Raw genomic sequence first — 18449 nt, forward strand, 5'->3', positions numbered from 1 at the left:
ACTAAACACCTAAAAAGTATTTTTCTCTCAGATATGACTAAGCTACGAATAGTTCATGAAAATAAAGAAAAAAAGAAAAAAAAAAGAATGCACATTTTTTTATGTTGTCTGAAAATTTGATGTAGGCCTAAACAAGTTGTTGTCAATGTAACTTTTTTATTATTATTTTTATAACTTAGGATCCATAACAAAAACTTAAATGAGTTAGAAAAGACACCAAAAATCATGCTTGTTATAAAAAAAATACAAAATTTCTTTTTTTGAAATTATAATGTAGGCCTAAGAAATGGTTTTAAAAATATGGCCTTGTTCTACAAATCAGGTCAATTAGCTCCTCAACACATACATAATATAGCATCTGTCAAAGGCATTAATTTTGCCCGTCCCAGGAGCAAATTCCCTGTCTAAACTGACGGCCAGGGGTGGCTATAGCTAAGACACTGGTCTCATGCCGCGCAGTACGTAGGCAGGGCAAAGCAAACGGTTCGTCTTCAGTAGACAGCAAGGTTTCTTTTTCAACATGCTGGTGCAGTAATAAATTGTAACGACGATGATTCTGTGGTCCATTCAAGAATTTGGATTGGATAATTGTCCTAGATATATTTTGATTTTCTTTTATCAAACACTAGACTGAGCCTGACTGAACAGTGCTGGGAGTACTTTTACGATTTCTATAAAATTAATTTCATTGGAGAAACCCAGAAACATTGAACTCCGGAACAACAACACGGGCAAAAAAAGGCCGCGCTTGAAAGTTTATTGCACCGCCCACCACCTAACTCCGATGACCTAATAATACTATAAGAAGACGGAAATGGTAGAATCAAATTAACTGTTTAATTAAGAAACAAATGAAAGATATACCACCGTAAAATAACACCAGTGTTGCTGATAAACCATGATAACGCAACCGTCAGGTAGCGGATCTAAATGTGATGGACGGGTCAAAGTCCAGGGTGGACCGCCCGGTGCAAAGGAACAACCATCAATCTGCTTCTGTAGATGCATGTGCATGTAATGATAATCTTCCAAGCTAAGCTTTACACGAATGGTTCTCGTGGTGTGATTTTAAGCTTTTAGATGTAATTTAACGGGGAAATAGAGAGTTTCTATAGGCTATCGGGATCGACTGAGAATTTCAACAGAGTGACCTTGAACAAGAGCAACTACTGGCACATGTTTTGACATCTTGATTTTGTGAAACATACTTAATTTTTATCAGGACTGTCAACAGTACGGCGCACTTTATACACGTTGGAGTGTCATTGACTTGAACATGGAGATCATTTTCATGGAATAAACTGGAATATAGGCCTACATTGATCAAAGCTCCAAGAACTGTTGAAATATTTCCATTCAAAATATTATCACGAGTCACATAATTTACTGCTGCTGTTCCTAAACTAGTTGGAATGAATTTGATGTATATTAAAGGAATTATATTTTAGGTGAGTGGTAGATTTAAAGGAGGATTTCGTGATCCTAGCATCCTCTTTTTATGACATTTTTCAGTAGTTATTCACGAAAAAAGCTTATTCCCAAAATTTCAGTTGATTCCGATTTTGCGTTTGGGAGTTATGCATGATTATGTGTATTACGCTGCTCCATAGGCCATGTTGTAATACCAGAACGAAATTCAAATTTGGCGATATTTTTGCTAAACGAATTAATCTGCAAGGAATGTTTGGCACATAAACATTATGTAGCCAGAGCTTTCCAGTGGTATAAAAATCTCAACTTTTTTTGAGAAAAGTTGGGGGATGAGGCTGTGGATCACGAAATGCCCTTTTAATACTAGTTTTTTTTTTTTTTTGACAATATTTATTTAGACACTAGTCTTATTAAAATATGTGTTCAAATAAATCAGGCCATCTTAATTAAATCCTGAGTCTCAAAGCTGCTGTGCGTGTTAGTAAAATTGTGCGCTAAGTTATGGTTCTCTTTAAAAATCAAGAAATTCACTTTTGTTTTTGTTTATTTAACAATAGGTGAAAATAAAACTCAAAATTCCTACTTGATTTCAAGTTTTCAACACAGAGAAGAAATATTTTGCAGCAGTGACTTTATTTGTCTACTATTCTAACATTGCAACAGACATAAGTATGTTGGGCAAAAAATTCACAATTTTAGGCAAATTTATGATTTTTGCCCTCAATTGTTTTTCCTACCCCCCATCCAACTCCCCCCCTCCCCTCACAATTTATGGTGCACATTGCTACTGGTAATAGGCCTTAATTTGGCACCTCCTTACACCTGTTTGTCCACCTGCTTGTCAAAACCCTAATTTTTATTGAATAAATGAAACATTGCTCTTTTAGGGCAATTTGGTTTCAAACATGGAGAATCCATGTCTGATTTTTTTTCAACCCAAACATGTGAGCAAGTGCAAGGATTTTCTGAATAGTCTGTAGACCCCTATGTTTAGGGATTTGTTGTAAAAAATTATCCTGTTTTGCCAAATGAAATATAGCAATAGGCCTACAGGTCAAATTTCAATAATTTTGTAATTTGAAGGAATGGGGCTAAAAACATGCAATTTTGCAAGGATTTTTGTACAGTGGTCATCACAACATTTAAAAACTTGGTACAAGTCTAAGAGCATTCAAGATTTTGAGTATAGACAAGCTACAAGTTTGGTCAAAATTTTAATAATTGGTCAAAAGATAGAAAATGTGTTTTCCAAAGTTTGACTTTGATTGCCATTTAGCATGGTTAGTGCACAAATATTGAATGCCTGGGGTGCAAATTTTGCAAAAATATAGCGCAATGTCAAATTTTGACTTTTCCATTTTGGGAGTTGAAGTCGAGTAAAATGGAATTGTCCAAATTTGACAGAGTGATATATATATATATTATTACCATTACACAAACATAGGCATGCAATGTTTTTTATGATACAAAACAAATTATTCTAGCCATTAAATGCTCAAATCGATGTCATGTCATCATTATACAAATGTTACCAAGTATTAGGCCGGCCCGTAGCCAGGGGGTGCAGGGGTGCAACGTACCCCCTCCCCCCTAAAAAAATGCGAAAGGCCCAAAAAAGTCCCCTTTTTTATCCAAAAAGTCCCATTTGCGAGCGTAGCGATCAAAAAAATAAGAGGTTTTTTATGCCTTTTGGTCCAAAAATGTCCAAATCTGCCCCCAGTTCAAATAGATCCTAATTTTGAAAAAAAGTCCACTTTTTCAAAATCAGCACCCCCCAAAATAAATCCTGGCTATGGGCCTGCTATTAAGATATAGGCAGTGGCATAGATTACTTTTTGACATTGGGGGATGGGGTTGGACAAATTTCTTGAAGTACCGTATACTGAATCCAGCACCTTTTGGTTTAGAATAAGTTCACAGTGCAAATGCGCGTGAAGCGCATGAAAAATTTTGCCATATTGAAGCTAAACTGATCAAATATGTTGCAAAAGTGGAATAAATTCATGCGACGCATACAAATATTTGCGCTTTTGGGCTAAAATGGCCAAATATGAGGTACCCTGATGATTGTATGGACCACCCCCCTGGCAAAATATTTGTGGGATTTATTCCCCCCCCCCCCCTCCCGGAACTGCCTATGGATATAATAAGGATTTAGCTATGTTTCATTTGGTAAAGAGGATAATATTTTTTCAATCCAAAAAACAAAAATAGTGCTGTATTTTGCTGGAATTTGAGTTCAGACTTGATGATTCAACTTACAGCTACAGGCCCAGATCAAGTGAACCCATGCAATGGCCCTTTGCATAATAATTGTGTCACTGAACAAATAATGAAATAATCCAGTTTAAATCAAATGATGTTACTTAATTTGTGTTGATATTCAACCTCCAATCAGTTCATATTAATTAGTGTATCTTGTCAATGATGCTACTAGGATACCCATTTAATTCTTGGATACCACATAATTCTATAGTGGGGTTTAAGATAAGACAAGAAAGCTTCTGCATGCTTCTATATTTTTGTTGAAGCTCAAATTTGCCCTGATTATGGACCAAAATAGTGTACAGTTGCAAATAAATAAACCCTTAGTGTGCTTTTCACTATACAGTTAATTTTGCCTGAAATTTGCTGACTTTTAGCCACCCAGACACAAGCGCAGAGCCACGGCTCCGATCAGAGGATTGATCCGGGGAGGCACTCCTATCCGAAATGGCAGGGATGTGCCTCGACCATGTTAAAAGTAGGGGCTTTCAGGTCAAATGTACAATTACAAAAATATGGGGTCATTCAGTACACAACCTGAATAAAAATGGGGTCATTCAGTATGAAACTTTAAATAAAGGGGGTCATTGGGGTAACAAACTGCAAAATTGGGGTCATTGGGTACAAGATTGCCAAAAAGGTGTCACTGAGTAGTATGAGTACACATAAATAGCTATAAATCAGTGCCAAAATTGCGAAAAAGAAACTTGGCCAACTTGGGAATTAACAATATTGAAAGCTGCTGGATGAAAGAATATGAAAAATCCCATTAAAACACAAATACCACCTAACTTTGGGAATAAATAAAAAGGGGGGGTCATTGGGTAGCAGGAAATAGAAAAAGAGGGGTCATTGAGTACCTGAATTTTTTTTAAAGGGGGTCATTGGGTATTAGGTAGGACAATAACACAAAAAATGGGGTCATTGGGTACAAGCCGGTTTGAAATAGGGGGTCTATCCCGAGGCACATGATGCATATCCATAATGGAAGTGCCCCCCCCCCCCCGGATTGATCTGACCAATATTTTGTTTAAAAAAAAAAAAAGAAAAATAATATTCAATTATTCATTTTTCTCAGAATATTGCTCGAAATTCTTATTTTGGGAAACAAAAATACATAAACTTTAGGCCTCGGGACTTGTCGTAGGCATATAGGCCTATATGTTTCTGTCAACAACCAAAAAGGCATCTTTGAAATATCGTTCACGCTTTTGACAAAAAAGCTAAAAGGGCATTTTTGAAGGGCAAACATTTGTGAAATTGCTAAAAAAAGGGGTGTTTTCCTCTGTAAAGTTCGCGAAATTAGTGCAAATTAAAGGGGGTGTTTTCAAAGTTTGCCAACGAGCATGATTTAGTAGGCCGGGGGTATTGGTCTCTGAAACCCATACCCATATTTAGGGATTTTTAAACCTAAAAAACGGCTGATTTTACGTGGAACTTGTACACAGTTACTATACTTCTGAGAGGTAGCCTATATTTTGTTCAGCAGCAGATAGGGATAGGATCTTGTCGATGATGTGCTTTAGCATGTTAGTGTGGGATTGTCTTCTTGGAAACATTGTCCATTTTTCGAACCTTTTTTCAAGCAAAATTGTGTACACAAATAGTGTAAAAAGGTCAACCAAATGGCTTCAATAGGACCTTCATTTTCAAAAATTTCCCAATCCTGAGACACCCCCCTGCATCGCGCAAGCGTTCCGGGGTTCTTCATTTTGTACAATATTCCAGCAAACTTCTTTGTGCATTTTTTTTTCATAATACCTAAAAAGTAAGGAATTTGCCAGCTAGACCCTTTCACATGTAGTAAAACTAATGCCATATTTATTTCTTCTGAATAAATGATTGATAACACAAAAAGCTCTATGTAAATAAAACAAAATATTCAACATTTTTCCTTCAATGAGATTTAATTGAAATTAGATAGCCCTACTTGACTTATATTTGTATTACAATTGGCTACAATTACAGTACTTTGCAATTTCCAACCAGAACTTCCCTCTTAAAATGAAATGCAATATCCAGTTTACGCTTCAATGCAATATGACAATATATATTTTGTCTAAGCCTAATATTTTTCCGTAATTATAATAATGGAATGTGAGTAAATACTAGATTAAACTTTGGTCTTTCATGGTTTATCTAGGGAGAGCCCAGCCCTAGAGTCTAATCTATTTTTGATGCAATAATTTTGACTTAAGTTATTCAGTAGTAGTTATTTGCACTGCCAGTAGATATATCATTATGTATACATTTGTAATATACCGGGGAATGGGGCTATGAATGTTTTATAATAGGGTTGCGCATGTTTAATATAGGGCAAGGACGTCATAAATTCAAAGAGCAAAATGTAACACAATCATGAAAAATCAGTTTATAGTTTGATCAACTCATAATCGGCGGGAATTGTTAGACTTTTAGCCCGGGGGGTCACTCCCATTGTGGCCTTTACACCATCCGCGATAATAAAAACACGTAAAAAGGGTAGTTTTTCGTGGGTAGGCACGATACGCGCGCATCGTGTTTAGGGTGTCAAAAACATGAAAAATTTGAAAAAAGGTACCAAAATTGCAATTGTTAATACGAGGAAATGAAATTTAGGGTATGAAAGTTGATACAAGGAATCAAAACAGGCCCGTGTTACCTGTTTAGGGTATTGTTTTAGCCAAGGGTTAAATCCTTGTTTAGGGTGCTTTTCAAAAGTTGATTATCGCGGATGGTGTACTGGCCACAATGGGAGTGACCCCCCGGGGCTTTTAGTTTACCAGTACACCAAAAAGTAGACCCATGTTAAGAGTGATATAGTTGGCCTGTCTGTGCGTGTTAAAAATATAGGCAACGTATAGGACTTGAATGAATAATTTGTGATGCTTCTGGCGAGATATCACATGATAATTTCAAAATAAAATATATAGATATTAATTTGTGATGTCATATTTAGGCCTGCTGATTACGAGCTGATCAAACTATAACAATTGACAATTTTGATTTTTGTTCATTATTCACACTTTAGAAATTAAATGTTAATGCTCTGTATGCTGGCCATATAGGTATACTTAAAGCCATATTGTAACATTTCCATAAAAATAGATTATAATTTCTTTTCCATGAAATGTTAGCTTTTAACTGGTATATGCCCCATTTTAATTTTGAGCCGAACAACTGAGGTAAAGAAAATTGGAATTTGAATGTCACTAATGCATGTCACTCTGTTGTTCATGCTAAAATACGGTCCTTTAAAGGTCCGTAACCCGATCGACAGCATCATCCCCCCGATATTTTTCATTGTTGATGAGGTTTTGGTATCACATAATAGATACTATTTTTCTCATTACTATCCTGAAATTTGACGCCCCAAGTCGATTTATTTTCGGAGAAATCATGAATAACATCGACCTTTACAGGCTACCAATTTCTAAATACTAAAAGTACTTGGATTTCTGGGTAGGGAATTATGAATGAATAATCAGTCTCCTCAACAGCTACTTTTGTTTCGCGTCATTCACATTCTGTGAAAAGAGCGAACCACACTAACTGCTGAGGAGACTCCCCGGGAGACTCCAGCTTTACAGCGGTAGCATATAAGCTCTAACAATTCCGTTATGTACGAAGCCGGCCAAATAGCTCAATCGGTTAGCGCGTTATGTTTTACCCATGAGGTACCCGGTTCAATACCCAGTAATAGTTCTCTTTTTCCTCTCCATTTTAACCCAAAGTTTTTTACATTCATTTGAAATGTACATATTGCAAGAGGAAATATATTTTGTTTCCTTTTTTTCTGAAATGGTACGAAAAAGAGTTTAAAAAAAATAAAATAAATAAAATCTGTTCAATACGTGCATTTGCAGCATTGTCGTCAGGTCTGTTTTGTTTTCGTCGATAATGGCCATGGCTATTGCCATCATTTATACACAAAAATCTATCATGCACGATATAAAGACGAAACTGGTTGTGTTTATTGGTAGGCCTATTATAATTATTAAAACTAGTGTCACAACTTAGTATCGGAACGTGACTAGTGGAGCTTGATTGTCATGCCCAGAATGCAATTCACGCATACCAAGGTATTGGATTGCGAATTTTGCTATTTATTCACATTTACGCTGAAAATGCTCTCGTTTTTTCACAAATCAGCATAAAGGGGACGATATTTGATATTATTATGTACTTTTAAAGACAATCCATATCCAAAACCAACAGGGTTACCCCCCTTTAATGTGTTTATGATTGTCTTGCACGCCATGTACAAACTGTAATATGACTTGTGCATAAATTTGACATAATTAAATGGCGGTTCCTGTGCTTTATTCAAAATCTCTGATTTTGACAAAACTACAGTGCCTAGAGTCTTGATTTTTGCAGGGTATGTTAATTTAACAAAGTACATTATAATCATGTAAATAACAGTATTTTGAAAAATATTGAGGGTGTTCTCCTCAGCAAATGTTGGCTTTAAAACAATATGGCTTTAAGATATCAAAAGTTTTCTCAGGAACCACCGAACTGTACTCATCCCCGGGGTACTCATTTAAATGCATTTTTCTTACCGATTACAAATATGGTCATGAAAATACACAATTCTGAAGTTTTTGTATTGAACAAAAATTGAAACTTGTCGTCTGCAATTGACATCTGCATGGAGAGAGTTTAAAGTATGATCCAAACCCCAGTCCCTTCTCTAAGGACTATATCTTACAATCCATCATTGGTGCAATTATATTTGGGCAAGTTGCATTATATTGTCAGAATATTCTAGTTGATTTGTTATATTATTTGATTATACTATTAAAAATAAACATTATGAAATATCAGAAAGTGAACTTCAAATTTTCAACCCCATCTTAGCTGTGACAAAATACTTCAGGATCAGGGATGGCTTATTTATGGGGCAATTCACACCCAAATTTCACAAAATAACCCCTATATAAAATATTTGTCAATATGGAAAAGCTACTCACTAGTGCCTTTTCTGGTACATTTCATAGAATCTGTTCAAAATAACCCCTGTAATTGAAGCATTATGAGCCCTGTAGATTATAATACTATCCTCTTAGATGTTATTTCTAGCAACATATATGAAAAAGCAAGTTAAAAGCTTGAATTCATCATTCATATTTTCCATAAATTATCAACAACACTTCTGCAGCATTTTTCATAGTTAATAATTGTGTGTAATTTCTTTTCTTTTTTCCAATTTTTATTTCAGAATTTAACCATGTCTTCAAGTTATTTATTTATACTTTGTCTGTTGGGGCTTCAACTTGCTGGTAAGCTATTGGAATTAATACTATAAAATATACTGGATTTGAATAAAAACTTTGATAGGTTGCATGAATCCTGAGGGACCAAGGGATGTCAGGAGGGTGAAAGTGCATAGGAACAATGCCGGGTACTACGTCACACTATTGTTCAACCTAGGCTAGATCATATTTAACGCATGCGTGTTCGTCAATACAGCTTTAGTCTCCTCCACCTTCGCAACACGGTACGTGGAGTGACTGGAATCACACTGACGGCGGAGGAGAATACTAGCTGGTTAGACAGTTTAATTCTATCAAGCATATGATACCTGAATAATCACCGTCATTTCATCGCTTTACTACAGAATATATTTTGTATACCCTAGCAGAAATTCTATACAGCAAGAAGTGTATCAAAAGTGTATCAAAGTGTATTAAAACTGTATCAAACAGCAATTTAATACAGTTTTGATATACAAAGGGTGTATTGAAAATGTATCAACTGAAAATATAAGGTATCAAAACTGTATCAAATACCACCTAACTGTATCAAAAATGTATCAAAAGTGTATCAAATTTGAACTTAGTTAATTTTGGCCATGCTTGTGGTGTATCAAAAGTGTATCAAATTGAACTTTGCAGTTTTTCAGTGTATGTAAAGTGTATCAAAGTGAACTTTTGGTGCTAGATGTATATCAAAAGTGTATCAAATTGGACTTAGTCAAATTCTGGCTGCATACAGTGTATCAAAAGTGTATTAAATTGGACTTTGCCTGTTTTTTAGTGTATGTAAAGTGTATCAAATTGGAAGTTAATTTTTGGTGTCTAGAGGTATATCAAAAGTGTATCAAATTGGACTTAGTCAAATTCTGGCTGCATACAGTGTATCAAAAGTGTATTAAATTGGACTTTGCCTGTTTTTTAGTGTATCAAAAGCGTTATTAAATTGGACTTAGTTTATTTTGGGTGGCTAGAGGTATATCAAAAGTGTATCAAATTGGGCTTTCATAAACTGACCTTTTGTAGTGTATCAAAACTGTATCAATAACTGATCACATGTCTAGATAATGACTCATCATTTTCAAATTTGCCCATGTGGCATGTATGCAGTTAACACCAGGATTTGCATTTGGAAATGTACTGTATTTTAGAGCAAATTATGGTGTTTTATTTATCATGATTATGATACAAACATGCTTGTAGACTGCACATTAGGTTACAATGTAGTTGTAATCAGGGACTGTGATTAAAGAGGAAATATCTGACTTTGTTCTGATAAGGTAAGCTTACTATATATTATATATGCCTCAATGTAGGCCTATATGTATTAAGCATGAATATAGCACATGCCTGTATAGTAGATGTTATTGGTAGCCTTTTTGTCTCTTTATTGAGGGTAACAACTTCAGTGACAAGCACTGCATTCCAAGCAGGCCTTCTGATGTATGTATGTTCCATTTTGGTTGGGTTTTGCTTCTTTTTTGCAAGACTTTCTCACACATTTATCCTATTATGTTGTAATTTTGAACGTTGATAGGGAAAGTGCATTGAGCTGCTCTGTGATGGGGGAAAGTGCTAGAGGTCAGCATTAGCAGTAGAGGGCAGTGTTGAATTTGAGCTTGATTAGACTAATTTCAAAATTTGACCTTTGACCCCTTCACTTTGGGGTCATTAATGTTTGCAAATATGTTTAGATCATGTACGGATAATTCTTGTTGAATTTGAGCTTGATTGGACCAATTTTGAAATTTGAAAACTGTATCAAAAGTGTATAAAAAACTATCAAAAGTGTATCAAAACTGTATCAAAAGTGTATAAAAAACTGTATCAAAAGTGTATCAAAAAACTATCAAAAGTGTATCAAAAAACTATCAAAAGTGTATAAAAAACTGTATCAAAAGTGTATCAAAAAACTATATCAAAGGTGTATCAAATGGCATGTATCAAAAATAGGGCGGTCCAGCTGGCCAGCATTAGAATTGGAACGCTGATTTGATACAGTGACATATTTGATACACTTTTGATATAATTATGTATAAAATGTGTATAAAATGAAAGGATAAGAATTTCAATGCTAATTTGATAGTTTAAATTGGCACGCTGATTTGATACAGTGACATATTTGATACACTTTTGATATAATTATGTATGAAATGTGTATGAAATGAAAGGATCAAAATTTCAACGCTAATTTGATACAGTTTAAATTGGAACCCTGATTTGATACAGTTACATATTTCATACACTTTTGATATAATTATGTATGAAATGTGTATGAAATGAAAGGATACAATTTGAACGCTAATTTGATACAGTTTAAATTGGAACGCTGATTTGATACAGTTACATATTTCATACACTTTTGATATAATTATGTATGAAATGTGTATGAAATGAAAGGATAAAAATTTCAACGCTAATTTGATACAGTTTAAATTGGAACCCTCATTTGATACAGTAACATATTCGATACACTTTTGATATAAATTATGTATGAAATGTGTATGAAATGAAAGGATAAAAATTTGAACGCTAATTTGATACAGTTTAAATTGGAACCCTGATTTGATAGTTACATATTTCATACACTTTTGATATAATTATGTATGAAATGTGTATGAAATGAAAGGATAAAATTTGAACGCTAATTTGATACAGTTTAAATTGGAACGCTGATTTGATACAGTTACATATTTCATACACTTTTGATATAATTATGTTTGAAATATGTATGAAAATATGTATGAAATGAAAGGATAAAAATTTGAACGCAAATTTGATACAGTTTAAATTGGAGCCCTCATTTGATACAGTAACATATTCGATACACTTTTGATATAAATTATGTATGAAATGTGTATGAAATGAAAGGATAAAAATTTGAACGCAAATTTGATACAGTTTAAATTGGAACCCTCATTTGATACAGTAACATATTCGATACACTTTTGATATAAATTATGTATGAAATGTGTATGAAATGAAAGGATAAAAATTTGAACGCAAATTTGATACAGTTTAAATTGGAACCCTGATTTGATACAGTAACATATTCGATACACTTTTGATATAAATTATGTATGAAATGTGTATGAAATGAAAGGATAAAAATTTGAACGCTAATTTGATACAGTTTAAATTGGAACCCTGATTTGATACAGTTACATATTTCATACACTTTTGATATAAATTATGTATGAAATGTGTATGAAATGAAAGGATACAATTTGAACGCTAATTTGATACAGTTTAAATTGGAACCCTCATTTGATACAGTAACATATTCGATACACTTTTGATATAAATGATGTATGAAATGTGTATGAAATGAAAGGATAAAAATTTGAACGCAAATTTGATACAGTTTAAATTGGAACCCTCATTTGATACAGTAACATATTCGATACACTTTTGATATAAATTATGTATGAAATGTGTATGAAATGAAAGGATAAAAATTTGAACGCTAATTTGATACAGTTTAAATTGGAACCCTGATTTGATACAGTAACATATTCGATACACTTTTGAAATGAAAGGATAAAAATTTCAACGCTAATTTGATACAGTTTAAATTGGAACCCTGATTTGATACAGTTACATATTTCATACACTTTTGATATAATTATGTATGAAATGTGTATGAAATGAAAGGATAAAATTTGAACGCTAATTTGATACAGTTTAAATTGGAACGCTGATTTGATACAGTTACATATTTCATACACTTTTGATATAATTATGTATGAAATATGTATGAAATGAAAGGATAAAAATTTGAACGCAAATTTGATACAGTTTAAATTGGAGCCCTCATTTGATACAGTAACATATTCGATACACTTTTGATATAAATTATGTATGAAATGTGTATGAAATGAAAGGATAAAAATTTGAACGCAAATTTGATACAGTTTAAATTGGAACCCTCATTTGATACAGTAACATATTCGATACACTTTTGATATAAATTATGTATGAAATGTGTATGAAATGAAAGGATAAAATTTGAACGCATAAATTTGATACAGTTTAAATTGGAACCCTGATTTGATACAGTAACATATTCGATACACTTTTGATATAAATTATGTATGAAATGTGTATGAAATGAAAGGATAAAAATTTGAACGCTAATTTGATACAGTTTAAATTGGAACCCTGATTTGATACAGTTACTTATTTGATACACTTTTGATATAATTATGTATCAAATATGTATGAAATGAAAGGATACATTTCATTTGATACTTTTTGATACATTATCTTGGCATTTGATACACTTTTGATATGTATAAAATGTGTATGCAATGTTAATTTGATACAGTTTTGATACATAAAAGTGTATGAAATGAGGGTTCCAATTCAAAGCCTTTTATTTCATACATTTTTCATACGTATCAAAAGTGGTGTATCAAAAGTGTATCAAATTTCAGCCAGGGTACTCAAAATATAATTTTAAAATTGTAAACCTGTTAACTTATATACTTGTGTACTAAAGTATAAGGACACGTGAATAGAATCATGTAGAAGACAAAATGGCCGCTAATCCGCCTATTGTCTAGACCTAGGATACATCTTCCGGTTTGGTTATGTAACCTAGGATGCTTATCCCTTCGTATCGATCCCTGGGGATGTGTCCCCCACACACACACACACCCCACACACACCTATGGGCAAACAATTTTGTTGTTCTTTTCAAGGCTGAATGCCCCTACATACATTTAAAGATGGATTGACACTAATGTTATAAACATTTCTGATATTCCAAACCTCCATATTCTCAACTGGCTTGATTGAAAAATTAATGGAAAATGTACACTGATAAAGCGCTGTTGTTTAAAAGTTTAAACAGCACTGAATAAAGGGTGAACTGTACAGCCAGTTGTTGCTTAAAGATAATTAAACAACTTGTTTAAAAAGTTTTAAACAATATATAACAGTATTAATGCAGTTAAACAATTGATTTTATAAAAAAACAGAACATCTTAAAATTTATCAAAATTCAGATAAGGCGATGAAAAAACCCCTATTCAACAGGTCCAACCGACTCAGAATTTATGTTTTGGAGAATTTTTTTTTTTAATTTTGCAAAAATCATGTAAAATCAGCTGTTTTGGGGCTGAAATTTTTAGACTAGTTTTAGTCTGCAGAAAGAAAAACAAAACAAAAAACAACAACACCGGACCGACCAACCCTACTTGAAAGGTCTGTCAGCTAATAGATATACGTAATGTTTACTAGTTTTGTTTATATATTTTATGTTTGTTCATTGCAGGTCAGGTTATAGGTGCTCCTACATGGATTTGTGATGTCTTCGCCCCTGGCATTGGATGTTTAAAAGAACATAATATGAATGCAGAAAGTTACTTTGAGGATATTTCGTCAAGTATGTTGATATATTGCCTTCTTGTTTTGCCAATAATGAGCTCAAAGGCTATAAAAGTCCCATGCATTTGAGAAACCTCCCAGTTAAAATGATACTCTATGCATAAAATCACTCTTCCAATTCAAATATAATGTAAAATATTAATGTGAAATATTTGTTGAACGCATATGCAATGGTTGGATCCGATGTTCATAGCACAGTATGTACATGGCATGTGGGATGGTCATACTTCTGCATGCTATCGCCGTGATAAGTATAAATGCAAACGGGACAACACACATCACTCAAAGGATCACCACGTAGCACAATCGACTGAGTAATACGCTGGTACTGAATTCCAGTTTTCTTTGCTTCACCTTACTTATTCGGCTCAAAATTAAAAAGGGACATATCTGACAGTAAAGCTGAATGTATACTTGATCGCTTTTGCAGGAAAGTGATTCTCACGCATGCTCAGTGTTTATTTCTGGGTTTTTTTTCAGAGCGTCAAGCCAATCAATTGATACAAATCGCTGAGGCTAAAATGACGCCACTTTTGCAAGTTAAAGAAATCTCAACTTCCCAGCAATATTGCTTGACACGTGATGCATCAACCAATCATTTCCAACCAACTGGATTTATTATTTTGCTAATTACTTGACCTTTCTCTGTTATTAATTTTCGGTGATTAATTAATTCAAAGTAAAAACTATTGACAGCAACTGATGTTCTAAAAATGTATTTTGTGGCATTTAAAATATTTTAAAAGTCTTCTGCATGCTATCGCCGTGATAAGTATAAATGCAAACGGGACAAGCAATGCTTCGCAAACTTGGCAATTATCCATCACTTTTCAAAACCGGTGCATCACAATCGCTCGGCGATCGAGTATCAATTCAACTTTTAAATTTTACAGAAAGGAAATAGCTTCGTACTAATCTATTTTTGTAGAAATGTTACAATATGGCTTTAACTTTACAACTCATTTGATTTAGGGATTCAATCATGTTTCACCGTTGTTCATCACCGATTTACAATGATGCACTGTGTCGTCTGCGTGGTTCAATTAAGCCACGCAGACTCACCGGATGCGAGTTGTTAATCGGTGATGAACAATGGTGAAACATGATTGAATCCCTTTCAAAAACGAAAACAAGCTAAAGATTGTATAATTCACATGATTATTTCATTAGGAATGTCAGTTAATCATTGACAGTACAAAAAGATCGTTGATTTCTGTTGATATCAGCAATAAAACTGTCAGCAATCTGTATCCAATACTTCCAAAATACTGAATTCAACTTGTAAGCGTGATACGCACACAGATTCCAGACATGATTTAATTTTACGTTACACGCTTAACGCGATGTGCTCTGGCGTCAAGCGTATACACTTACTGTAAAAGTGTGGATTCATCACGTATTAACAACGGTTGGCTCCTGTACAAAAGTAAAGGAAGAGTTGTTGAAAATAAATTAAAGAATAAAGTAGAATTCCATCTACAAGCATTATTTATAATGGCTCAGGGGGAGGGGTTCGAAGAAAGAGACAAGAGGCAGCAGACACCTTACACAAAAGCATTAACCTCTACTGATCAGACTTGTAACATGTCATGACTTGAGACGCGACATTTCAAAAAATGAAATGACTCAATTCTGATTTGCAAATATTCCCCATTGAGATTGTACAGTGACTCAAGTCATTTGCCTTTTCGAGACCCCCATTTGGCGGCTGATGAGTTCCAAAGACCCCCCTTTTTGACCGGCCAATCTGTTCCCTAGACAGCCCCCTTTTTTTGCCGACTGAACAGTTCCCTAAACCTCAAGTTCGAAACTGGCAGTGGCACTCCCCTACCAAAAAATATTTTCCGAGGTGGGGGAAAAAGTGGATTTAAAAAAAAAAAAAATCAAATTTCCATGAAAATCATGATTCATTTGGGTAATGGAGCTTTCCAAAACATGGAGATCTTTACAAAAGCAAATGAGATTGCATGTAATCATTGACTATAACCACTCAAAAGTGGAATTTTGGAGGTTTAAAAAAAAAATTACTCAAGATTTTACCCCATGATTTTACAAAATAAGTGAACCTTTTGGAGGATTGGGGTGTAAACACCTGAATGAAAATAATATGATGCATCAGTAGCCTTGCTTATAATTTTATTGTCAACCCTAATGCTAAAATTGGTTTGTGGCTATTGGAAAGGAAAGAAGGAAGATGAACAAAGAAGTTACTTGACCCCTCAGGTGCCAAGCATTGACCGGTAGCCATGGGTGTTTCACTGGCCTGGTCAATGAAAGTGTGCAAATATATAGCTAAGAGTGATTGCGTCATGGCATCGCATGGGTGCCCAGTGGTTTTGTTTTGTACAATTATAGAGGTAGGGTTAATTCATGCAATTGTGGTGAACTTTCATTCATCAAAACATTGATCCCTTCTACATGTATTTATGTTTTCTTTTCATGTTGATTCATTCAGTTTTCTTGATGACCCCAATGTTGACATCATGTGGACATCGAATGACAGCACCAAACCGTTGTGAATTAGGGGTTCATTCAAAGGATTGAGGGCATGATCGCTGTTTATGCCCGAGGCGTGAGCCGAGGGCATAAATCAACGATCATGCCGAAATCCTATGAATGAACCCTGCTCATACATACCCAACATTCTGAACATTGTTAGCAATCCAAAACAAATGAAAATAATAAGGTTTACAAGTTTAAATAACATTTTCATACCGTTTTCCTTCAAAAATTGGGAGAAAATGAGTAGGCCTACTTGCAGGAAGCAGCTCGTGAGGTCAACGGCCGGGAGTCAACGCGTTCATCTATTGCGCTCCGCGTGTGATGGGCACGGTGACATGTGCGTGTATGCAACACTAGCAAATCATGGATCGCGTTAATTGGGTTCCAACGCTGCGTGACGCAGCTTGTTTATGCCCTGCGTACTGGTCATAAATGGTATTTATGACCAGCAAAAAGGACGCAAATCCAATCAGAAACATCGTTATATCGTGAGTATGTATGAATATTAATTTTGTTCTTTCTTTCCATAGATACATCTGCCATTTTATACACATTGGGAGTTGAAGATTTAGTTGACCCGTCAACAAGTTTTCGCTATCAACTTTTACCCACAAATAACCTACCCATTGGCATTGCAAATGGTATAGACTACCTGATTGTAGATGAGAACACTGGTGATGTTTATTTTAAAACATCAATTGATTATGAGGTAAGATGATCAAGGATTTAAAATAAATCCTAAAGGATTGTGATTAGGGACCAATCAAGTATATATTAGATTTAAAATTCAATCTTACAGATTTAAAATACAATCTTACAGATTTAAAATTAAATCTTACAGATTTAAAATTAAATCTTACAGATTTAAAATTAAATCTTACAGATTTAAAATTGAATCTTTAAACTTTAAAATTAAACCTTACAGATTTAAAATTAAATCTTTAAAAATTTAAAATTCGAATCTATAAGATTAATTTTAAATCTAAAATTGATTGGTCCCTATTATTACAATCCTTAAGGATTTATTTTTAAATCATTTTAATTTAGAGTGCAAGTTCTTCTGGGTGCACACTGCCAAATCAAGTTCCTATTATTTTTATGTGTTACAAGGTATAGAGGAATTCATCATTTTCTTATGGTTAAAACTCCCTTGCCCGATGTTTATGATATCTTTATAATAAATTAATTTTACCTTGACAGTCGCGGGGGTCGTTTAGAACGTTTCAAATAGGTCCCAGCTTACACTAGAGTGAACACGATACTGCAAATGATTTTCTTACACATAAAAATACAGCCAATTCAGAAAGAAAATCTTGTTTATCGTATAGGGCCTAATTTACGCAATTGTATATACTTGGACGCTGAACTATTTTTTTCACTGATGTAGGCCTTTGGCATTTTTAAATCTTCCACTTCAACTTTAGGCTTTCTTTTCATTCTCTCTGTCTTAGGACCAAGAAACAAAGTGTGCATTCAGATATTATATTACTGTAGCTACTTCCAGACGAGCCATTGTGTTGTTTGGCAAACTGCTCTGCCCTTCAGTCTTCTCCCTCATTTTGAGTTACACCCGGCGTAAACTTATTACGCTAAAATTGATAAAAATTCCACAAATATTTTAGC

Source organism: Amphiura filiformis, chromosome 15, assembly GCF_039555335.1.
Source record: "Amphiura filiformis chromosome 15, Afil_fr2py, whole genome shotgun sequence".
Taxonomy (NCBI): Eukaryota; Metazoa; Echinodermata; class Ophiuroidea; order Amphilepidida; family Amphiuridae; genus Amphiura; species Amphiura filiformis.